This window comes from Equus przewalskii, chromosome 2 (assembly GCF_037783145.1).
Source record: "Equus przewalskii isolate Varuska chromosome 2, EquPr2, whole genome shotgun sequence".
Lineage (NCBI taxonomy): Eukaryota > Metazoa > Chordata > Mammalia > Perissodactyla > Equidae > Equus > Equus przewalskii.
Genome location: NC_091832.1, coordinates 117,029,889 through 117,054,704, shown reverse-complemented (window position 1 = coordinate 117,054,704; position 24,816 = coordinate 117,029,889). Strand labels below are relative to the sequence as shown.

The 24,816-nt window shown below is 41.6% G+C and overlaps 1 long non-coding RNA gene across 3 annotated transcripts in view; it reads left to right on the top strand.

Moving 5' to 3' along the window:
- LOC139082085 (uncharacterized) overlaps positions 1-22,528 on the top strand; it is a 90,054-nt gene extending 67,526 nt beyond the window's left edge. Inside the window, exons 3-6 of one of the 3 annotated variants that reach the window (XR_011537806.1) lie at positions 12,280-12,490; positions 15,998-16,020; positions 19,811-19,881; positions 20,060-22,528. This is a non-coding gene — a long non-coding RNA (uncharacterized lncRNA). Of the gene's footprint in view, positions 1-12,279; positions 12,491-15,994; positions 16,021-19,810 lie in introns of all 3 variants that reach the window. The other 2 variants (XR_011537805.1, XR_011537807.1) reach the window with 2 other exon arrangements.
- The last annotated feature ends 2,288 nt before the right edge of the window (positions 22,529-24,816 follow it).

Genomic DNA, 24,816 nt, shown 5'->3' with positions numbered 1-24,816 from the left:
TACTTCTTCCTTTCTTTCTTCCCTGCCTCCCTCTTTCTCTCTTTCTTTCTACTGATTTATAACAGATCTTTTTTTTTATACCAAGCAGTATGTATTGCAAATGTTTTGTTCAAGTTTGTCTTTTTACTTTATTTGTGGTCTTTTTTTTCTACAGAAGTTTTAAATTTTGAGACAAATTCAATAGATCAATCTTTTCTTTTATGATTTCTGGGTTTTATTATTTCCTTAAAAATACCCTCTCCACAGAATTTTTAAAATCCACCCGTTTTAAAATTCAGATTTCTAATTTTCAAAAGGATGTTCTATATTTGTTCTTTCGATGACATGTAAGTGGAACAAGCAACCCACGCAACCTCAGAGAGCAGGGAAGGCCCCGTTCCTGGCCTCCCCAGCAGCCTCGCGCTTCCCTCGCGCACCTCTGGTTTTGGCCTCAGCTCCTGATCCCTGACTCAGGCTGCACTTGCTTGGATGGCGTGTTGGAACCCACTTATTGGGCCTATAGACCTCTGTCTGGTGCTGTACTGTTTTCTGAGTGAATGCGTCAAAGGGCCTGTATTAAACAGAACAGACGCCGGGATAAGTAAGGGTCAGATCATTGTTAACTCTCACTGTTTCCAAATGTTGAGCTGAAAGTGCCTTTTCACAGTTCAAAAATGGTTAAATGATTGAGGCTGCTGATCGCGAGAAAAAAATCAATTTCTAGAGTTTAACAGGATACTGTAAACAAACTAAGAAATATATAGTTAGCTATATTCTATTTTACAATATTTGAGAAGGTTGAATTATAAGCTGTTCCTTTTAAATAACTGCCATTGTCTTTCTGGGACACACGATGCTTGAAGTTTGACCTGAGGCCTTTGAGGAGGAAATATGAGAAGAAGCTTTGCTAGAGGCACATTTAAGGTGTCCTCACACTGTAAGGAACGACCTCCTGTTGAGTTTCTGCATCAGGTCCTCATACGCTCTTCCCTTCTTGCCAAACGCCTGGCATGTGACATTCATACACAGTTGTATTTGTTTTTGTGGGATTTTTTTGCATTTATCACAGAACAGGTCAAGTCATTGACAAGCTATTATAGACATACATTTTATTTCCCATTAGATTTGGTTCTTCTTGCCAAATAGTATACCAGTTTTCATTAGGTGGAGAGGGGTCTTAGCTTTCAGGCAGGTCTGGAGGTATTGTAATAAGTCGCCAATTAGCAATGCCTCTGTCTCCTTTCAAGATGATGCAAATCAAACTGTAAGAAATGAGGACTGTTTTGTGAAGACCTCACTGGGAAACTCCATATCAGGTTGAAAAACTCCACTGTAATAGTTAATAGCATCCACTGTAAGGAAATTGATATACTTGAAAGGAAATGAAAAAAAAAAAAAAAAACTGGACTCCATCATCTGAGATCACTTTTCACAGGCTTGAACATTTATTAAGTCTTGTCAAGTGGTATGCTGGAGCTGGATGACGCCAACTCAGGAGCGACAAATGTGTGCATCTCTTCCCAGCTCTGTGTTTTAGTGACTGCGTGTTGATGGCTTGAAATTGGCCATTATGGGAATAGTCATGCCATGGGAATTGGCAAATACTATATATCAGGCTTTGTTTTACAGAGAGCCATTCTACCAGCACACCATTGCTTTCTATCTACACACGTCTTACAAAGGGAGGTAAATAACAGGCTATGACTTGAATAACTTACTTTCTGTGTTGATATTATCAAATATCTAAGGGATTAAGTAACTAAAAAGTCAACAGTTTGGCTTTAAATTACAGAATGAGTACTCAGTTCTTGACTTAGCAAGTATGACATTAAAAAATAAAATTTCAACTGGAAAAGGCTGTAAAAATTTTGTAGGCCTGTCTCCTATCCTATGAAGAATCTTTATTACAGGATAGCTGTTGTTTTCATCTGCTCTGAAACTCTTCCCTTTTTTTCTGACAATAGTATGTTGATTTTCCCCAGGAAACTCTCAGTCCACATGGTTTAGGAGGGAGGGATTGTCAACTCCATGCCCACCCTCCTCTTCTGCTCTAAGGGCGTACGAACAACCAGACCTGGCCAAAGAGAGTGCTACATGCCCATGACCACCAAGATTTGTGCAGGGGTGAGCACATGACTTAGTTCTGGCTAATGGGATTACTGTCCTCCCATGGCCATAGCAATGGGTTCAGGGGAGACAACTGGCCCAAGCTAGTGTGAATTCCAGCAGTCGCTGGCACCGAAGAAAGAAGAAACTCTTTCCACTCCTGTTGTTTAGTTGGCAAAGTGTAAGACTGAAGCTGTAGGTTGCTCTCTTTGCCACCACCTCAAAGATAACCTGCCTGAGTATGAAGCCAAAGACAAGGCAGGCAGAACTGAGTGATGGAGAGATTCCTGATCATTATCATTGGAGCTTCTAGATCCGTCCATGCTGAATCTAGAATGACAGTGAGCCAATTCATTTCCTTTTGCCTTAAGCCCTTTAAATTAGTTTTGTCACTTGCAATTGAGAGCTCTCACTAACACGATTCCTTTCTACAGGAACTTTCGTGAATTCTCAGCAGCTGACTCTTGAATACATCTACAGATAGGGCCCTCACTCTTTTGTGAACCAGTTCATTTGCTTTTCGATGATTCTGAATATTAGAAAATTCTACAAAAAAATCCCAAATCTACCTCCTTTCATTGGTCCTATATGTGTTATCAAGTGCAACCCTTGTCAGTATACATCTTTATCTGCCTTCCTGTCCTTCACAGACTCTGAGTTAACTATCAAGCTTCTGCTAAATCTTCTCTAGCGAAACATACTTGTCTTCTCGAAGAGCCCGCATGATTCTCATCTTCCTAGTCATGCTCTTCTGGATGCACAGCAGTTGGTCAACATCTTTTTTAAAATGTGGCATACACATAGACCTCTCATTGATCACAGGGTTGAGCAGCGTAGAGAGGGAGCCTTATCTTGTTCACCCTGCAGGACCGACTGTAAGCGAATGCCTGACGGGGAGAGTGTATGGTTAAGGTTGGGTTTCCATTTCTGTTTTTACCCCTACTTCTGTTTCTATTATTTCACCCCTTCAGGGTTTGTTTTCTCTTTCCACCCCAGGGATCCTCTCACACTTTGTCCTCTGCATCACTACTGTGCCTCCACCCCTGCTCTCCCCACCCAAGCTGCTCCTTGTACAACGAGTGGCAAGGAAAGAACTGGACTCAGATATTGAGTTGAAGTGCAAAACAAATGATAAGTTTAATGTGCCACCTCTCTTCCGGGGTATATATTCGTATTTCCCAAAACCGAAACTTGTTTAATTTAAGTCAAAGAGCAAAAGTTCCAGTTGTGGAGTGTGAACTGTTGGTGAACCACACTGGGAAGGTGCTTTACTGAAATTACAGCCTGTTTCAGGCCCTGACTTTGCTCACAGACTCTTGTCCAGCCTGCAGTCTCCAGGGCCCGGCTCCAGCAGCCTGCTGCCACTGCCTCTCATTCCCAGGCTGCTCCTCTGAGTTTGGGGGTGTCCAGCTGTGTTTTTTGCCTTCTTATTCTTAAAGAAGCAAAAAACTTCTTGTTCTCAATGGAAGGCAGATTAGACAATAACAAAACAAAACCAAAACAAACCTTGGAAGCTGGCTCCACCTCTCCTAAGAAGTGAGCAAAGATCCTCCTGTCACTGGGACAGAGACGACGCTGTTTCCTGGACGGTGTCTGAGATAAGAATGGATGTCACCCATTTTATGTTTTGCGGTTCTTTTGAGATCACGTTCTTTGGCCATTTTAACACTAAGTCCAACTCCACAGGTGTGACTGGTCAATCAATCCACCTGACACTGTCACTTAAATGACAAAATTAGCAGATCAATGTCTCTTTTCATTTCAGACACAGAGATTCTATCTGGTTTTAGAATTCTTTCGATATTGCTAATAAGGGCTTTTGTGTGTGTATGGCGGTTGCATCCCAGAGGCTAGCCCAATTCCTGGCTCTCAAGAAAGTTTTTGCAGTTGTTTATAAAAAATTAGCATGTACATATAAACATTCAAAGCAATATCACAAAACTATTTAAAAGTGCTCCTTAAAATTTCAGTTCTTTAGCAAATTTAGTGGAGTTTTTCTATAAGACCTATTTACGGAGGAAAATTTATGATAATGTGGGTCCATCTTGTACTAAATCCTGGGATATTCATTTCTCAGAAGTTGCAGAAAGACCTCTTTATGAGATGGCTTCTCCCTGCGTCAGGGCAGATCTGGAAGTGGGCCACCGGGCCTGCATGATAGTGACATCCCTGTGTATACACACAGTGATTTCCTCAAGCGATGGACAATTTTCACCAAGCTGGCTCCTTCTCAAAAATGGAGACTTAATTTTTCTCTCGGCTAGTTTTCGTGTTAAGAATCCTTTCCCAATCACTTCCCAGTCTCTCGCCATGAAACCACCACTGGTTGATGGAAAGCTAGGGTACTTGATGGAGTGGGGTACAATGATAAGTCCCTTGGTCTGGTTCTTCTGTGAATAAACAGGTCTTTGCTAAGGCTCTGCTGGTGGTTTGATCCTTGGCAGTGACTCTCCTCGAAAACGTGTCTTACAAGAGCGAGCGGTTCTTCTGAGTAGAATGACCACCTTTCAGAACCCTTTCTGTTTGTTTAGTTTCTTGATTATATGAAGTACATTAAAACCAGTCCAAGGCCCATTAACATAATTTTCATGCATGTTAGTTCTGGCACAACGCTCTAGGCAGGAACTGTATGATAAATGAGATAAATAATTTTGATGGAGCAGTGAAATAAAATAAACTTTTGCTGTTTAAGAAAACAAACCACAACTAGTGGTGTGCGTGGGGATCAGTCTGCGTTAGGGTGGCCTTCTGAGGGGGCTTCATCCTGAGAATGTTCTGGGGAGAAAGAGCTGCTGTCCAATTCCAACAAGGTCTAGCTGCAGCTTTAAAATAGAACATTCTGAAGCCTGCCGTCCTTTATTGAGGGCTTCACTGTCCAGGCTATGGAGTCTGTGAGGATCCCTGTTGCTTCCTCTCCTTGGCTGCCTTTTAGTACTTTGTCTAAAGAAGGGCAGGGGCAGACAGAAGAAACGATATTTATAAATGTTCATAGGAGACTTACTAACATCTGGGGGAACAGATTGTTGGAGGTTCAGTGGATTCTTTCTAACAAGTTTAATTTTGCTTAGTTATCAGTTTACAGACTGTTGCATGAGCAGGCCCTGCTAACAGTGTCTATCAGACTTAGTAATCAGGCTTACGGAGCCCAGGCCGAAAATACAGCCTTCTTGTTAGACAGGCCTGGAAACACGCTTCAAGATGATACACAGTCTCTGTGTGCCTCCCAAGTCACGAAAGGTAGAAAGAACCTCAGATGAGACCTTGAGAGTTTGGGGTATTTTTTTAAAGAATTTTTTAAAAAATGGGCCCCTGGAAATAAGGTGGATTGTTTCATAGCATATTGATTGTTCCAATGTCACCTAGATTTTGCATCCTTGAGACCTCCTCCAGAGCCGAGCTGTGCTTCTTGGGTGAGAGGAGGAAAATTCCACACAGGTATGCATGCCCTGGCAGAAGATGGCGAAATGACACTTGTGTATATTTTGGATTTTCTTTTTACTCCTCAAAGACTGATCCACTAGGAGAAATTCAGGCAATAAAGAAAGTAAAATTAGGGAGATTATTGGGGTGATTGATGGATTTCAAATATCCTTGCCAATGCTGCCATCAGAGCACTAGTAACAACTGTGAACTGCTTCTGTCCCACACACGACAGGAAGCCCTTGAGTTCCTGCTTTTGAACACGTGGGAAAACATGGCACCATCTCTCTACCACCCACAACACATTCTATCCTGTCTGTTGTTAAACAAAGGTCTTTTACCACAATAAAATCCTCATTCTCTCAGTAGTCTATAAGGTCGATGATTGCCTTAAAGTTTGGTTTTAGAATGCTGGGAAAATGGTGGCAGCATGAGTTTTGGGTCTTCCTAAATTCCCCACAAAAAACACAGGGTGAATTGTAGGTATGCACTATATATGTAAAAGCTCAGGATCTAGACTATAAGGAAAAAACCAGAGCAACTGGATCATAAAATCAAGAATCCGTGGACAGTAAGGTACGAAAAAACCAGAGAACAAGGTCACCCAGAGCATCCTAAAATACGAGCCACAAGACCTGACCCTTCGGCATCTGCGTCTGAGAGCAGAGAGGAAGCCATGGGGCTGACTTGTTGAAAGTGAGAATGGGAGAACCCAAAATAGATGAAACTGGGAACTCAAGCGGGTCAGTCTGATAACAGCTGAAATGGTCGGGGTTTACCCAGCCTCATGGTTAGTGAGCCAGGTCCCATGTTAAGGCTTAAAGTGAGTGCAGCAGAATGGGCTCTGCAAGCTCTTGACACTGACCCACGATGTTCCAGCACAGGCCTCATGCCAAAGAGATCAAGAGAAGGCTCAGATGAAAGTGGATGGGGGCGGAAAACAGAGCCGAGGGATCTTAGAAAGCAAGCTGCTGTGTGTGCGTGTGTGTAATAGACTTTATTTTTTAGAACAGTTTTAGATTTATGGAAAATTGAGAAGAGAGTACAGAAAATTCCCATATACTCCTTACCCGGCTTCGCCTATTATTAACATCTTTAACATCTTAGTATAGTGCAGTTAGAATGCACTATAATTATATATATAATTAATGAGCAAATATTAATACATTATTATTGACTAAAATCCATACTTTATTCAGATTTCCTTAGTTTTTACCTAATGTCCTTTTCTGTTCCAGGGCCCCATCCAGGTCGCCACATTACATTTAGTTGTCATGTCTCCCTAGGCTCCTCTTGGCTGTGACAACATCTCAAGCTTCCCTTGTTTTTGAAGACCTTGACAGTTTTGAGGAGTCCCGGTCAGGTATTTGTAACTGCCATATATACATATTTTAAACAATCTACAAAAACAACAGGAGAGAGATCTCTGTGCAGTTAGAAAAGTTAGATGAACAAAAACTCTTCTTAAAAGTTCAGGAAAACCTAATCTTACATAAAAATTGGCAACAAAACATTATTGAGGTCAAATTCTATACAAAGTTACTATAAGAAAAAAGAGAATTGAGAGCAGAATAATTCTCTGCAGGCAATAAAACATACAAGAAAGACAGATGAACAAAAGATAAAAACTATAATGTATTATTTCAAAACAAGCAAATATTTTGAGAAGATTATTCAAGACATGAAGGAAGAGCAAAAATCACAACTTGAAAAACACAGAAGTCAGGGAACAGATGTCAAAAAATAATTAAAAATAAAAGGTGAAGACTAAATTAGAAGAAATGCAAAAGTGAATAAATATAACAGATAATTCCTTCAGATAAATGGAGGATGAAAAGGAGAAAAATTTTAAAGTTCAAAAGGAAATGAGAGAAATAAAAAAGATTCAAGACAATGAGACAGATATTTAAAAATAGGCAAAGAAAATAAAATATGCAGATAACAGAAGTCCCTAAGGAAGAAAATCAACGCATGGGAATAGAACAAATTCTAAAATTCCAGAAAACGTTTCTGAAATAGAAAAAAACCCCCTGAAACTGCGTTTTAAAAAGCACACTGTGAACCAAAGAATATTGACCCAGAATGACCAACACCAAAAGAAATTCTTACAAGATGCTGAACTTAAAAGAAAAAGGAAAGAAAAATCCTAACCCTTTGTGTGTATAGACAAAGAAAGCATATGATACATGGGGAAAAATCCAATTAGGTTATCATCAGACTTTCCAATGGTCATGCTTTATGTCAGAGGAAACTGGTACAAAATATTTAAGACATTCAAGGAAAGAAAATGTGTGCCAAGATTTCATATCCAGCAAAAGATGACTTTCAAGTCAAAAGGACATACAAATTTGTAATCAGCATAGAAGAACCCAAGAAATATTGTTCCACAAGCCTTGTAAAAATCCTGCTGTCCTAGATTTCTATTGGAAATATTAGTATGAACTTATTAGATATTGTATTTTTTAAAACATATATGCATATCTAGTGTACTTATTTCCTAGCTCTGTTCACTGGAAAGATCTAAAAGCAGTAACCAACTCAGAAACAATGAAAATACCCTCAGAGCCCAGATGAGGTCTTGAAATACCATTTCTCTGTAAAAGCAACAGGATTTATCAGAAAATGGCTGATCCCAAGTCTGGGGCAGGAGACATACAAGGTGAGCCTGGAACATCTTGTATTACCAGATAGCAAAGATGCTATGGAAGTCTAGTAGGGTCACGTCTAACGGACTTGGGAACCAACTTGAAGACAAGGTTCCCACCCACCAATCTGAACTTCAAAATAGTTAAGAATTGCAAAGGCTTGAAGTCCATCAAATATGTCTAAATCTGTGACTTCGTAATTGCGTGTAGATTTATATATAGCACTAGCCGGTTACCTTCTGAAGATAACAGGGGCTACTGTGTTGCTTCAACAACCAGGTAGAGGGGCTCGCCCGGCGAGCTGGTGGTTAAGTTTACCTGCTCCGCTTTCATGGCCCAGGGTTCACAGGTTCTCAGATCCTGGGCATGGACCTAGCACCAATGCTGTGGTGGCATCCCACATAAAATAGAGGAAGATTGGCACAGGTGTTAGCTCAGAGACAATCTTCCTCACAAAAAAACACACAAAAAACCAACCAACCAACAAAACTGGATAAAGGGGCTGGCCCCGTGGCCGAGCGGTTGGTGGCCTGGGATTCCCAGGTTGGGACCCCAGGTGAGGACTTATTCCACTCATCAGCCATGCTGTGGAGGCATCCCATGAACAAAGTAGAGGAAGATTGGCGCAGATGGTAGCTCAGGGACAATCTTCCTCTTGCAAAAAAAAAGAGGAGGCTTGGCAATGGATGTTAGCTCAGGGTGAATCTTCCTCACCAAAAAAAAGACAAAACCAAAAACCAAAACTGGGTAGATAAAAGGGAAGAATCAAATATTTATCTGCCTTTTCTTTGTGAACCATACCACTAGGTATCTCCTTATAAAATTATTACAACTAACAAATGGAAACAAAACGATACCATTAGAATGACACAATTTGTAAGTCCTAATGAATTAATAGAGGCAGACATTGAATCCACGGCCGCTTACACGAAAAGGAGTGAAAACCAGACGTTACATACCTCTTGATGGAAGACACCACCTCGAGCTCTGCCAGACTGAACCTGATCCAGTCTCTGGACCCAGCTGCCCATTTGCAGGAAATACTAGGAGCAGAGGAACGTAGTGACCTGCACCAAGGGTGTGCGATCAGTACAGTCCAGCCTGTGGGAAGCTCTACAGCTAAACAGACTGAGATTTTTTTCCAAAGATAAATTATAAGAAAAAAAATAAGGCATGGAGGATAACTTGTAGATTAAAAGAGACTGAAAATATGTATCCGATTTTAAAGAATGCGTAAGGTTAAATGATGGAGTCTGGGGGTGGATGCTTGAGTGATAGAGCCAGAAAGAATTAGAAGGCGACGATTGCTGTTCGTGTCCCAGTAGTGGTCATTTCTGAAGGGAGGGAGGGGCTGTGCTGGGCTGAGAGACGCGGAGGGGCTGCTGGGTGGCTGGCCAAGTTCTATTTCTCGTCCTGAGTGGTTGTCACAGGCTGCGCACCTGATAATCATTTACTACACTGTAGGTTCGTTTTGAGGGGGTTTTCTGTTATCCGTGTTTTATTTTACATTTATAAACTTTTTAAAAAGATGTTTAAAAAAAACCTGTTTCTGAGTTTTGAGCTCCTTTGACATTCTGATGAAAGTAACCCTGAAACATGGACCAACGCCTGAATACTTCTCGGAGAGTCCAGGCACCCGTGTGCGACTCTGGCACCCCCTCCCCACTGCACCCCACTGGGAGCCGTGAACTGCAGATGAACAGCTCCTGTTTGGAACAGATTTTACTCAGCGGAAGGAGAAGTCGAATTGGAACAGGATTGCCGTGAACTGTTAGGAACTCTTTGTTTCCATATAAAGAAGGAGTTTTTAAATTGGAGTCTGTGAGTGAACTTTGAGGGGCCTGAGAAACCGCTGAAATAGTTTGGCATATTTTGTGTGAATATATGAGCATTTTTCTGGGGAAAGGGTGCAAAGCTTTAATTAATTATCAAAGTAGTCTGTGACCTCAAACGGTCGGGAGAACTGAAGAAGCTGTAATGCCCCTCCAGCTGCTGGACAGCTGTGGTGATGCAGGATGCTCCTTTGTGCTGTTGGCTGAGTGGGGAGAAGGTCCCACTCTCTGGACTCACCCCCAGGCTCTCCCCAGGGGCAGGATGGGGCCCTGGAAGCAGCAGAGGGTCCCCGAGCTCCCAGGCAGCTTTCTTTTCAGCGTATGCCTGTGTCTGGGCAGCCAGGCTCAGACCTTTCCTCTCCATCTCAGGATGTGGAGTCTCTGGCTTCCCAGATGGCAGTCTTTAGAGAACCAGCCCCACAATCCTTGGCAGGTCTGCCTCTGCCTCTTCCATCGTTTCCTTAATGTTTTCTTCTTTAAATAAAGTGAAATTTAAAAAATAATATGAGTGGATTTAAAATCCCCCTCTCTTTTATTTACTTAAGTTTATCTAAAAAAGGAAAATGCGTGTGAAGTGCCTTCATAGCAGCAATCACGTTTCCCTCCGTTGTGCGTTTCTCACAGGGAGACCATCAGAAGCCCGGCCTCAGGGCCTCAGTCAGGGGGGCTGACTCAGAGCTCCTGGGGAGGCCGTGGGGTTCTGCGGTTTAACGAGCTTCCCTGGCTATTCTCACTCAGGGTGCACTTTGAGAACTACGCACTAGTGAAGGTTTCTTACAGGTCCAGCCTGAAGGAGCGGTGTGCACATTAGACTTTGGGAAACACTGGATTTATAGCTTAACGAGCTTGGGCTTTGAAGAAAGAAGGCTCATGTTTGGTTCCTGGCTCTGATACTTTCCAAGTGTGTGGAGGTAGCCAAATGATGTAAACTAACTCCCTAGGTCCTCATTTCTAAACGGGTATAAGAAAACTTACCTTGTAGGATTCTTGGAGGAACGGTGTGAGCGCCCGTCTGATAAGGTGTGAGCCAGAGAACACCCTCCATGCCCTCTGCCTGGGCTTCTCCATATTCTGAGTTTTAATCTAGCCTCAGCATGGAACTGTCACATAACCTAGGCAAATTGTCCAACTTATGTGAAAAGTTCTCTATTTTTGAGCTATTAAATAGAGACAATCTTTGATTTTATTTCCTACCAACCATCTAGGAAATAAAGGGCAAACAGGTCCCTAGTAATTCCCTAAGCTGATGATCAATGAGAACGGCACGGCTTTGCTGGGAGCAGTGCGAGCTGGAGTGAGCCCTCGCCTGTCTCCACGTAGCTTCACGAATGCTCAGCGCCGGCTTCTTCGTGCGCGTCTGACTGGGAGTGGTGCTTCACAAAGCTCATGTTGAAAAGAGCCATTTCCCCCCGACCTCTGCCTAGCTATCACCCGCCATTTACCTTCTTGTGCGAAGTTGTGTTACATATTCTAGATGAATTGGCCAGTCATGGGGATGCTTCAGATCCAGAAACCCAGACACTAAATAGGTAGCCCATTGCGGTGACTAAAACTTCTCTTGAGTCATCCAGAACAAATCTCTGTTCACATATCAATGATGTTGAGAGCACAGAGAACAAAGGGTTAAAATGTGAGAGTGGCTCCATGTCACTCAGAGTTCACATGTTCACTTCCTGTCACGCAGATGCAAAGCTTCCCTCATTCTGAGTGTGCTTAGTTCTGAGTCGTTTATAGGGGCAAAAGTCAGTCGTTTTAGGGAAAAGGAATTGATGGCTAACTTTTAGGAGCCTGGTCATATACCTATGGCTGTCTGCTTTTCATGAGGATGGAAATCATTTAGTTCTTGGGCCAACCATAACATTCCTTTTATTACTCCTTTGAAGTGAAACCTAATTCTTTGTGTATTTTTTTTAAATACAGAACCTCAGAGAGGAAATCTCACATTAAGTGAAATATGAGACAGTTAACTGCTGATGATAATATGTAGGTGTCCGGATGATGGCTTATGAATCTGGGCTGGGCATATGGGCTGGTGGGAAAAACCTGCCAGAAATTTGTTACATCATTACTGACTTCAGTGGAAGAGTGAACCTATGTTGAGAAGAAACATAGAATTCAGAGAACTCTTTTACTATCAAAGTGGTTTAGAATGTGTACTAGTTGATTTGCTTGTTGTCTTGGGAGTTTAAATTAAAATGTGCATTACTATCCATTTATAAACGTTGAATGTCATAATGGCTCGCTTTCTAGCTCACCTTCTTATCCTGCTGTTCACATAAATGTTCCCTTTCTACCAGGGAAAGGCAAAAGAAACACCAATAACATGAGAGGAATGCAGTGAATTTAGAGCTTGGTGAATAGGCATGCTCAACCAGAACGGTCTACTGCTCGTCCTGATGGAAAATGAAAACCTAATCATTTCCCCGTGAAGAAATTAAGAAATGGGAGCATAATTCTGGTGGCACTACAAGTTCTAAAACAACCCAAGATCTGATCAGTCAGTTGAAGGTGAGTTCAGGCATGGACCAATGAGACACATCATTGGAATGCCATGTGTTCCTAGGTAGTCTAGGTAAAACTTTAGGCTTTTCTACCATCCAGCCAGCTGACATACTGCTTCTTTCCTGCAGTGGCTGTGCTTGTCCACAGGTCAAGAGAACCTGCTGCAAGCTAGTTGGTGGTAGAAACATCTTCTAACTGGGTAGAAGGTTAAAAGATCTCTGGATTGGAGATCCACCAAGCCTCAATTCGGATCCCCAGGGAAGCACCACAGTGTCAGGCATCCTCTCGTAGACTGTGCCGCTTTCCCTAGCACTCTGTAGGGAGAAATAACCTAGGCTGGTTCTTTCCCAAGATGCTAAGACAGCTCAGGCTCACTCATACCCCTCCCAAATGCTGGAGATCATTATGGAAGACTGTGCAGGATGCAGTGCTCCTATCGTCCAAAATTCAACTCATTTTAAACCGTAAGCGGTAGTTTACAGGCGTAAAAATCACCCGAGCTTGTTAAAAAGGTAGATTCTCCGTGGATTCTGATTTAGTAGATCTGGAGACCTCCCAGCCTGCATTTTAACCAGCACTCCAGAGGATTCTGACAGGTGCCCTCCGGTGCACTTTTCAGGAAGCACTCTCAGGAATCATGCACAGTGCTTGTCTGCAGACTCCTCTCTCCACATCCTGCTGCACAATAGATGCTGGGCAGATAAAACAAGGCACGGGGAGTTTAAGAGCCTTTTTATAAATGATTCCTAAGATCCTGAAATATCTAAGTACTCTCCGGAAAGGGATAGGTTAGGGGCCTAGCAGTAATGGCCACCAATTGCTGCTGTGTCCCCGTGAAAATAACCTCGAATTGTGAGAAATTATTTCCCATGTCCTTTGAAGCCTAGTCTTTAGGTATCTGCCCTGTTCCGTTAGAACCCACACCTCTCCTCCTGAAATGTTGTATCCTTGGCAGTCCTGCCCAGGGCCTGACATCGGGGAAGCTAACCCACAGGCTTGTCTGGAAGTTGCGCAGCATTGCAAAGAAAGGCAATTCGCCTCAACTTAGGTCCCACAGTTCCATCCTCCTGTCAGTGTGAACAGGTGAGAGAAGGTTCCGGGAGCTTTCTGTGATAGAATCTCCCCGCCACCCCTTTGTAAGGTTCGCTTGCTGGGAGCTGCAGGGTAGAGTTGATCTGTGGTGAGTGTGCATGTCAGCTCTTCCGGTTATGTTCCAAACCTCCTCAGGACTCCCGTGCAACCGAACTCTTTCAGTAAATTAATTGGAATCGTGAACAGCCACTAATCTCAGAGCACCTGGTCCTCCTTTGAAGTTTTTCTAGACCCTAAATGGTACAAAAGAGTGTGAAATAAAGAAGCTGATTCTAGGGAGATTCCCCGCTAGACGAAGTCAGACGCGGCGGGGAATACAGCCTGTCTTGCTGAGCCCATCTTCTGGCTCTCTTTTTCTCCCTGGCCTTGGTGCTCCGGTGAATTAGGCCGTCCTATGAGTCTAGAGACAGAAGGCTTTGCTGACGGCTTCACAAAAGAGTCGAAATTGCTGTATTTTGTTAGATTGCTGCTTTTAAATTCCTGGTAAGGGAGCTTGAGAGGACAAACTAATTTTATGGCTAATATTTATTTTTAAAAATGTCATCTATTAAGCAGTGTTCCTCAAACTTTAATGTGCATACAGATCTCTTGGGAATCTTGTTAAAATGCAGACTTAACAGATGCGAGGTGGGGCCGGAGGGTCTACATTTCTAACAAGCTCCTGAGTGATGCCCACGCTGCTGTGCTGGGGACCACGCTCTGAGGAGCAAGGACTAAAGGGCAACGGTGTGAACTGTGGGCTCAAGCACGCCTCTCAGCTCTGAAGTGTAGTCCCTCTGGTTGGACAAAGTACAGTCTCTGCTTTAGTCTGACTGCCATGCATTTCTCACTTGGGTGTATTTATTCTGGAGCCTTTGAGGGGCGTGACTGGTGCCACCATTGTGATCCTGGTAAATGGCATCAGGATATACCGTCAGTTTGCACCACCATGTGACCTGCTATCCTGAAACAAAATGACAGGCTGCACAAGTTTTAATTTGTCAAAACTACACTTTTCAACAGATTTCCTTGGCTTTGAAACGGGCAAAAGAAATACAGAAATAAGTGTGCCAAACCTACGTTTCACAGAACTTCTGGTGAAGAATAGTATAGTTGTTGCTCTTCAAATGAATGCCCTTCACTGAATTCTCTTTGATCTCTGGGGTCTCAGAAAAAGCTTGACTTATCCAACTTTCTCATGACTAATTATGCACTAAAAAGCAACATCCCGGCATCCTGCTCAGCCCTCTTCCATATTGTGCATTACCGTGTAAGCTCCTAGGGCAGGACAGAGGAGGGGCAGAGAGCCCGTCTTGGAGTGATGCTATGCGTTCACAGGTAACGGGCCAGTTCTCTAGTGAGTTCATGTGGTCTGCAAACCCTCCCCACACCTAACAGAGGGATTCACGCTATTATAATTTTAAAGGTTAGTTGCCATCTTTGATTTGTGTTCAAATCTCCTCTCGTAGGAATTCAAAAGTGTCTGGTTAGGTTTTTGATGGAATTGCCCAAACTAGAGAAAAGAACGCAAGAGTTAGAAGAAGCAGAAATGCTTCTGGGTGAGGTGTGGAAGACTCTTTACTGAGGCCTGACAACTTTTCTTATTTGAAGAAGAAAGCTGGAGTAGGGAAAATATCCAGAGAAAAGTAACCAAAATAACCAAGGATATGGAAAATGGGTTCTTCAAGAAAAAGCTGATGGGGATGGAGTTGTTTTACCTGTCAAAGCAAGGATCGAGTCAGTTAATTCCCATTTTTAGAAATATGTAGGCTTATTACAAGGCAAAGGGGTCACTTATTCTCTGTCTTCACAAGGAAAATCTTTACAAGTGTAGATTTGACTGATAACCTCTCTTAAGGGCTTTCAAGAGCTATCATTTTATTTCTTTTAAAAGTTAAGTAGTATAGATTTTAGGTACGATAAATGGGTCTTTTTTATGGCAAAACTTATTGTGTGAAATCTGTATCCATTCACAGAATTGCTGGGTTATTTATATGCACTAATCGTGATACTTGCTAATTTTTCCGAGTTAAATTTAGTTTCATCATAGTTGAAAATATAAACTGCTTACACAAATCCACATTTCATAATTTGTTCTCTCTCCTTTTGAAGTTCTTTACTAGCTGTGCCCTCCACCTTAGGATCCCCACTGCACCCCATGCTAATGGATATAAATTATAGTGGTGCCAGCTTGTCTTACCTTTGTTAAATATGTGCCAACCGTTTCACAATGAACCTTTCCTTTCCATTTTATGACTGGCTGTAAAAACTGCTTACAGCCAGTGAATGGACATGGCACATTATGTCCACAATCTTGAAAGTCCCAACAGAAGCCCATTTTTTTACTCTCTAGGGATAGTTCATGGTATTTTCACATTTCTTCATATTCATCCTTGACTCTGTTTTTTTCCCTTGTCTTTGCTCATTTTTTTCCAAAAGAAGATGGGGAAGAAAAACAACGAAAGGTAAGCGAGCTAATTTTCCTCTCCAGTATCAGTTCTGCATTCTGGTGAGGAGGGAAATCGGTATTCTTATAAAAACAGTAATCTGAGATTTAACCTAACACACAGCACTCTTCTTATCCATTATTATTAGGGCTGATTGAAAGCTGGCCATCTGTTAATCAGATGTCTCAGGGGTCTAAAATTAGAATCAGTCAGATGAAGATCTAATAGTTTTTACAATTAATCATCTTGTGGGAAACATTGACCTGATTCTAAGTTTACAACTTTTCACGAGTTGTAAAGCATCATTTTGTCATCGGCTTCAGAATTAGGTAATCCCAGAACGTCTATGCACTTCCTTATGAGTGGAAAGAAAAATAAAGCAAGAGCTTAAAAACAGTATGTTTGAGGCACCTGAGGAAACTTATAAAGAAAATAGAAACATCTAGAAGGGAAGGCCAAGAAAAGGATATCCAAATAATACCTGAAAATAATCAAGTGACCAGCAAGTATGTGACCTTGTTTGGATTTGAATAAAGAGGCAAAATTTTATGAGGAAAGAGGAGGAAAACACATTTTTTGGGAGAGAGAAAAATGATTTCTAATGTCTTCAATAAATCAGGATATATGAAATCTCCATTTATTGTCAATAGAGCTAATTGAAAAATCTTCTGGGAATGTTTCCATATTGGCTCTTCTTGAAGGAAATTGGTTGGAAAAAAGACTTTGGAGTTCTGGGGTTTTTGTCACTTCTTAAAGCATGGGACAGGTTTTCTGCACCACACATTCCAAATCATGGTTCTAGCTGACCATACGAGCCAGATCCATCTGGTTCAGACATGCCTAGAACTGTGAGCCTAATGGGTGCTAAATAGGGATTCATCACTTCCTTGTGAGAGAGGCATGTAATCAAATAAAGAGTAACCTAGAAATGCCATACACACCTTTTAATTGTGCAACAAATGGGAGCCGACCCAACCAGTGGATTCTTGGCTAGAAAGCCGGCTGGGTCTCCTCTCGTCCTCTCTTCACCCAGCTGATGCTAGAAATCTTCTTTCTGTTCAGTCCAAGACATTGGTTGCCATGGAGGTGGAGGGTGACAGGCCATTTGTTCACAACTGTGTAACACCAACCAAGCTGTAAAGGGAAAGTGTGTGCGCTCTCATTCGGGAAAGCGAATCCTGCTGCCTTACACTTAGGAGCAAGCCAGGTGTCTTAAAGCCAGCGGAAGGCGGCATCAGGACTGGGCGCCTGGGCCTCAGCCCAAACACCACGGAGGAAATCATCCCATGCTAAAGCATTTGACACCAGGAAACCACTGCTCCCTGACTCTGAACTTGTCCAGGCCATTCCCAGTGGTTCTTGGAGAAGGAAAGTACAAGAGGAAAAGAGACGGCCAGCAAAATTAGTAGCCTCAGGAGAAGACAGGAGAAAAGTTCTGATTTTCTAATCCAAGAAATGCTGAGAAATGGCCTTCCATATCTCAAAGGGAAGGGAAAGCTGCCCTCCCCAAGGGGTGCAAATGAAAGACCCTTATGTTGCTATTCCCTTCCTTCTTGGGCACAGCACTTTGCTGCCCAGCCAGAATATTGTCTCAGAATCTTTCTCAAAATAACGCTCCAGGGAGGCCCTGCCCGCTGGCTGGAATTGACCTCAGACCTCTTTGACATCCTGGTTTATGCTCCAGGATAGTAGCATTTCTTCATTGGAGAAACCATTGTGCTGGATCCAGGGAGAATAGGAACAGTAATGGATTGTTTCTTTCTGGAAACTCATCCCAACGGCATGGAAACTTGGGTGTGGTACAAGTTGGACTGTGGTTTTCGCTGAATAGATCATATGATGGATCAACGGATGGGTCGTAGCTTCCTCCTGCCCGTCTTATTCACTAGGATTCCAAGTGCTCAGCACAGTTTTGATGATGTAGTCAATGCTCAGTAAATGCTTGCTGAATGAATAAACGTGAAAACAATGGCTCTAGTTAAATCATAATGGTTAAGCCTCATTTTGTAATTATAGAGTGAGTTTAAGAGTTAGAATTTTTTTCAATTTTGATTTTTTTCTCCTCTATATTTTCAATTAAATAATGATACCTGCTACTATTTAATCTATCAGCGGTGCTGAACTAGTCGCAAACACATGCTAAGAGAAAACTTGAGGAATGTGATTTAAAAGAAAACAGTTCCATCGATACTTTTTGAGATACAGGAATAGCATACAAATCTCATGCACATATCTTTCCACTAGTAAAATGCATGGAATTCTATGTCACCAATTCATGGTCCCACAAAGAACACGATTTTCAGGAGTTAAAGCCACCCTCTCCTGCCAAACCCTGCATTTTAGAGCAGTAGTTCTTAGACCATAGCATGCATCAGAATTACCCAGAAGGCTTGGTAAACCCTGATTGCTGGGTCCCACTCTCAGAGTGTCTGGTTCAGTAGGTTAGCATTTCTCACACATTCCCAGCTGATTCTATTGGTCCACAGACCACACTTTGAGAACCACTGATTTAGGACATAATTTCTTGAGATAAAGATACCTTTGATTGTTTTGGGTTACTTTCCCAAACACCCTCTGAAAGATGCTGAACGTAAGAGCCATTGAAACATCTATTAATGCACTTGTGCCTTATAAAACCCTGTGAGGTGTATACCATTGAACAGTAAGCGGAAGAACCAGCACTTGAAACCAGGTAGTCTGGCTTCAGACTCTTAACTACATCATTATCCTGACTTTTAAGAAAAGGGCTAACTGGAATAGATCCTCCCAACCATGTGGTTTTGATCCAGGGCAGGAAAAATAACTGATAAGATTCCAAAGGCCTGTCTAATTGTTCATAAGAGAAGCAAATGGTGGGCTCTCTGGACTGGGGTCCCTCTGGACCCACTCCCCTGAGTGCCTCATTGTCACTGCTTAAGGCAGAATGAAACCTTCCTTCCTCAGAGGGCAGAGTAAATAACTGCAAACAACCCAGATGTTCTTTCCAAGGGGACTGATAAAACAAATAAATAACGGCACAGCCATTCAATGAAATAGAATACAGATGCAAAAGAAAGAATAAGGAAACTCTTTATGTACCAATATGTAAATAGCAGCAAGACGAATACATTTTTTAAAAGGAATAAATAACCCATTTATGTTTGCTTACATATGCATAAAATATCCTAAAAGGACAGATAATAAAGCAATAATAGTCACTGTTGGGGAGGAGGAAATTCCCCCTCTCTACCCTTGTTGAGTTCTATGTCTGGACTAATTATAAAATTGACACGAGACCAGATTAACAGCAGAAAAATCAATTTAATACATGTGCATGGGAGATCATAAAAAACCCATTCAGAGTGTGAACAAAGCAGGCAGTTTACATATTTTTTTACACAAAGAGACCATAAATTCGTGAAGACTTGACAGGCCAAGGAAACTTAGGTTTCAGGTGTGTAATTAGTGAGGAATTTAGGCAGAGTTTGGGTCTGAGGCAGTAATTGGTAAAAGTAGCAAGGTTTGTTTATACAGGCTTCTCGCAGAGGAGGGTCAAAACTTTAAGTCAAAACAAGAAGCTTTAATTGAAAATGATCTATACGCCACGTGGGATACGCTGGGGTGGCCGCCCCGGGCAGGAAGGAGGGAGGAAGAGCACTGGGTGCCCAAGGACAGGAATGTGAAGGACACTTGTTTCTCTTGCATTTTTTTAGTTTTTGAAAATTAAATGATTAACATTTAAAAGTTGGTGATGGATTTTCTGTGGCTTTCCTTATTTGATCACCTGGGGAAGCCTTTCATTTTGGGTTTATTTCCCATTCATTCCCAGCATCTCAGAGGTCCCTTCGACTTACCCAGCTGGACACCCACTACGGCCTGACGCCCAGTGTTTGGGGCTGGGTGAGTATCAGCTTGTGAAACACGGGTGGGATGGCGTGCTTCAGTCACTTTGGAATCGTTTGACATCATATGTAAATGACTACATGTCCACAATTTGGAAGAAATAAAAAGTGGTTTCTCTTAGGAAACAGAGGTTACTTTAATAATAATGGCGTCACATTTATACATTTCTTTACAGCTTATAAAATCCTTTCACATGCATCAGGCCACTTACGCCTCACAACAGCTCTGGGAGGGAGCTTGTATAGTTCCCATTTAACAGGTGAGGAAACTGAGGCTCAGAGAGTTCCAGTAGCTTGTCCGAGGTCAGGAAGCTGTTAAATAGGAGAGCCAGGACGGGTACTAAGCATTCTGACTCAAGGCCTGTGAATTTTTCCCCCTGCCTTTTTATAACTGTAAAAAGAGAAAAATTAATATGCTTTTTTTAAAAAAAGAAAAAGACTGAAACATTCATAATCCCATAACTTCAACAAAAAACATTATTAAATTTACATGGTATCTTCCAGAGTCTGTCCATATGCCTACAACTATTATCTAGTTACAATCTTAATATATGTGCAATTATGTATTCTGTTTTCTCCCGACTTTGTGCTGCTGTCCTGAAGCATTTTCTGAGTTGCAACATAATTTTCATAATTAGCAAATTGATAGGTTCATATTTCAAGAGCCAAACTAACTCAATCTGCTACTATTTAACATGGATTTCATTCATTCATTCATTCATTCATTCAATAATTACTAGACCCCTACTATGTGCCATGCCCTGTGCCAAAGGCTGGGGACATGTCAGTGACAGGCATGCCCACGGGAGAGACTCTGAGGCGCCTGAGGGTGAGGAAGCGGCGGGTCAGGGAGGGAGGCCGAGCTTCCGGGAGGAAGTATATGCTGAGACATTTAGATCATCACCAAGATTTTTATTAAAAAATATCGCACTGCTGTAAACACCTTTGTCTTACAGTTTTTCCATGGAAAGATTTATGTTTTCTTTTACACAAGTGAATTCCATTTTTATGGCTTAAGTATTTGTGTTCCCCTACCTTGATACCAGAAATACATGACTGCACAGTTTCATTATGACCTCATCAACACCAAGTGTGTTTATGGAAAGACAATGTTTGCTAATTTTACAGTTGGAAAATGGTGCCCCATTGTTGCTTTAGTTTGCATTTCTCCGCTGAAAATCGATGTGAACATTTTTGCATAGGCTTATGAATTGCACGTCTTTTTGTATGAATTGTCTGTGTTTGTCCTTTAATCAGTCATTGCTATCAGAAAGAGAGTAAACGACAGTAACTCGCACAAGAGTCCATGACTGCACACTGGAAAAGCCAAAGAAATTCGCTAAAAAGCTATTTACATTCACAGTCTTTGTATCTCTCCTGATGCAATTATCTATTAAGGTCTTATTTTCTTGTCTAGGTGTGAGAGCTCTTTATATAATTTATTTTAGTTTTAGTTTGACATGATTCAAAAAATTGATTTGAACAGGCTTTTTATATTGTAAAGATGACATAAAAATGATGATTTGCCATTTTTACTGAAATTGTTTTTCTCAGTCTATTTGTCTTTTTATTTTAATGTTTATAGTTTACATTTTTTTTTAAAGCTGTCCTTTTACAGGGAAATTTCATCTATTTTCTTCTCAAACTTATGAAGTTATTATTCCTCTTGATATTTGATTATTCCTCTTGATATTAGATCTTTTTTTGTGCTAGTTTTTATTTTTTCTTTAATTCTTAACAGCATTTGGAACTCATTTGGGTTTGGTGTGGTAAGACAGTACACATTTATAAAAATATTTAAAATTTCTATATTACATATTATATTCTATATATAACAAATTTCCTATATAGGTCATCAGTGTGTGTGTCCAATTTTGTATTAGAACTAATACACTGTTCTCATTTTGCTTTATACTATATTTTAATATCTAAAAAGTTGTCTGTTACCTTTGCTCATGTCTTTCAAAGTATTACTTATAGTTTTACCGATTTGCTTTTTGAGGTGAATTTTATTTTAATTTTCCAGAATACTAGTAAAAATCTTGGGGTCTTTTGATTGGCATTGCATTAAAAATGTATTTTTTTTGTCTGAAGAATCAGGCATACTTTATATATCTAATTTTTCCGTTTAGAAGAAGAAATATTTCTCTTCGTACCAAACCAATTAAGTTGTCTCTCAAAATATAAATAAGGTACATCATTTTCTAAATCTGTAAATATTTTGTATTTTTAGTAGTTATTCGAGAAGAAATTAATTAAATATCATAATTGGTTATTATTGGTATATAGAGATATTATTAATTTTTGCACATTTATCATGCATCAGGAGAGATACAAAGACTGAATGTAAATAGCTTTTTAGCGAATTTCTTTGGCTTTTCCAGTGTGCAGTCATGGACTCTTGTGCGAGTTACTGTCGTTTACTCTCTTTCTGATAGCAATGACTGATTAAATAGTTCTTAAGATCACACCTCCTGTAAGTAGTGAAACGGCCTGGCAGCAGGCTCTGCTGGAGAGCAGAGCCCATGTCCAGCCACCTGTTCAGATTCAGGGATGTTTCCAGGAAGGCAGGTCCAGGGCGGGTCTGGGGTTCAGAGCCGGGCTGGGCACTGACCCACTGCCTCACGCTCGGCAGGTTGCTTCCTTCTCGGGGGTTCGTGGGATCAGTTTAGTTGATTTCTAAGAATCTGACCAACTTCTAAAATACTTTGAAATGGAATTACATGGAGAAAGTTATCTAGAAGGCATCGGTTTGGGGCAGAGTTTTTAGATAAGAGAAATCGACTGAGAATTGCCAGAGGAAGGAAGCACGCAAGGCTGCAGAGAGCAACGGTTGTCACTGAGTACAAGGAACTGAGAGATTTTTATCCGATTTTCCTTGTTATGCTGTGTGCCAGGGCAAAATACTCACTTCTTGTTTTGAGGTTCCTTGACATCAACCTGCTTAAGGCACATTCCTGTCTAGATGGCATCATTTGAAAAGAAGGAAAGGGTCACTGTCATTGTGGTGGTTGGTTTTGTTGTAGTTCATTGTTGACCTACTGCTGGAGCTCTGAGTAGTGAGCCCAGCCAGAGACAATGACGGTAAAAGGGCAGAGAAGAGGGACACGTGGAACAAGCCACTGAGAGAAGGGGAAGAGATTTAGAAAATCGTCATTTATCAACAAATAAGCGCAAGCACGAATACTGCAGTGAAGGGCTGTACACTCGGCGGCCAGGCTGCCTAAATCCTTATCGTGGCTTCGCCACTGAGCAGTTATGTGAACTTTGTTCCTCAGTTTCCTCGTCTTTAAAATCGAGGATAATAATAGGACTTAACTTCATAGGCTTGTTGTGAAGAGGAAATAAGCTAATGAAGAGAGTTTAGAAACTATCCCTGGCACATAGTAAACCTTTGGATTTTACTACTATAATTTTTCCTAAAAAACATTAAAGATATACATCAGAGTAGCTACCTTTTCAAAATGTTCCTGGTGATTATCTTGCCCAATCTTCTCAAATTATGCCTTTCTGAGGTGGCTCTTTGGGTGCCTTGTTAATCTAAAATTTAGGTTCAGCATTTTACTGTTAGGATTCAAAGAACCGCATGCCTTGGGTCCTTTCATATTTATGAGGCTTAATTCCCATTTATGTTCCAACTTGCACATTACATTCTTTACCTGATTTATTGCTACTTGTAATAATACTATTTATAACACTTTTCATCCTTAGTTCTCTAAGTTTTACATCCCTCGATTCATTCCAGCTCATGGGTAAGTGGGTGGTAAGTAGCAGAATCCCTCATTTTTCAAGTGAAAAGCACTGAAGGCGTAATGACGAAGTGACGCCCAGCAAATTGGTAGCAGGGCTGGTAATGTGAAGATGGGGCTGGCTGATTACTTGGGACTCCGTGTTCTCAGGCACTCTCAGAAAGGGGTTCCTTTCTTTAATGAAGGCGTGTGGTGAAGGGCGCGGGCTCTGGGGTCAAGCACATTTGGGTTCAAATCTGACTCTACCATTTACAAACTGTGGGTTCTCAAGAGAGTTATTGACTGCTCTCAGCTTCCATGTTTTCCTCTGTAAATGGGAATGATAAATTTGTCTTCTTTGTAGCTTTTTTTTGGAGGATGGAGTGGTTTAGGGATGGTGGACCAACTAACGTAGAAGAAATGATCGATATTGTGGTCATTTTTGTTCTTGGAATTCACCTCTTTAAAGATGCGTGGGCCATCTTCATTTGAGTTGATACCATTTTAAACAAGGCCTCTTGCTTAAATATTCGAGACTGAAACTTTTGTAAGGGGAACTGTCAGTTTAGAACTTGAGCAAGGCGGCTTCATTTTGAATTGCGTTCTTCAGGAGTATGCAGGGATCCATGATCTGGTCCTTTGCTACAGGAGGAGGGAGAGAGGGAAATGAGGAGGTCTCCATGGGGGAGAACGTTGTGGTTGGAGTTTCTCAAATTTTAATGCACCAGAATCACCTGGAGTGCTGCTTAAAAACAGATTCCTGAGCCGCACTCCAGAGTTTCCGATTCAGGAGGGCTGGGGTGGGGCCTTGGAATCTGCATTCCTAACAAAGGCTTGGGTATGCTGATGTGCTGGTCTGGACCCCACACTTTGAGAACCACTGGGTTCTGGTCACCGTGTAACTGGCAACTGCAAAAATCTCAATGGCAGAGACGGCAGAAGTTTACCTCCCACTCACACTACATACCCATTATGAGTCCGATGTTTCCTATACAGTATCACATTTCTGTATAGTCGATCTCCCCTAGAAGATGGTGACCTCTTAAGGGCAAGGGTCACCTCTTCAATTTTATGTCCTTCGCAGCATCCAGTTCAGAGCTCAACACATGTTCAGTACCCAACAGAGACTTGTGGAGCTGTACTGAGAGAGGAGGATCGACAGACTGTGTGCCTTTCATTTCTTGCTCCCTGTTTTGTTTCTCCTT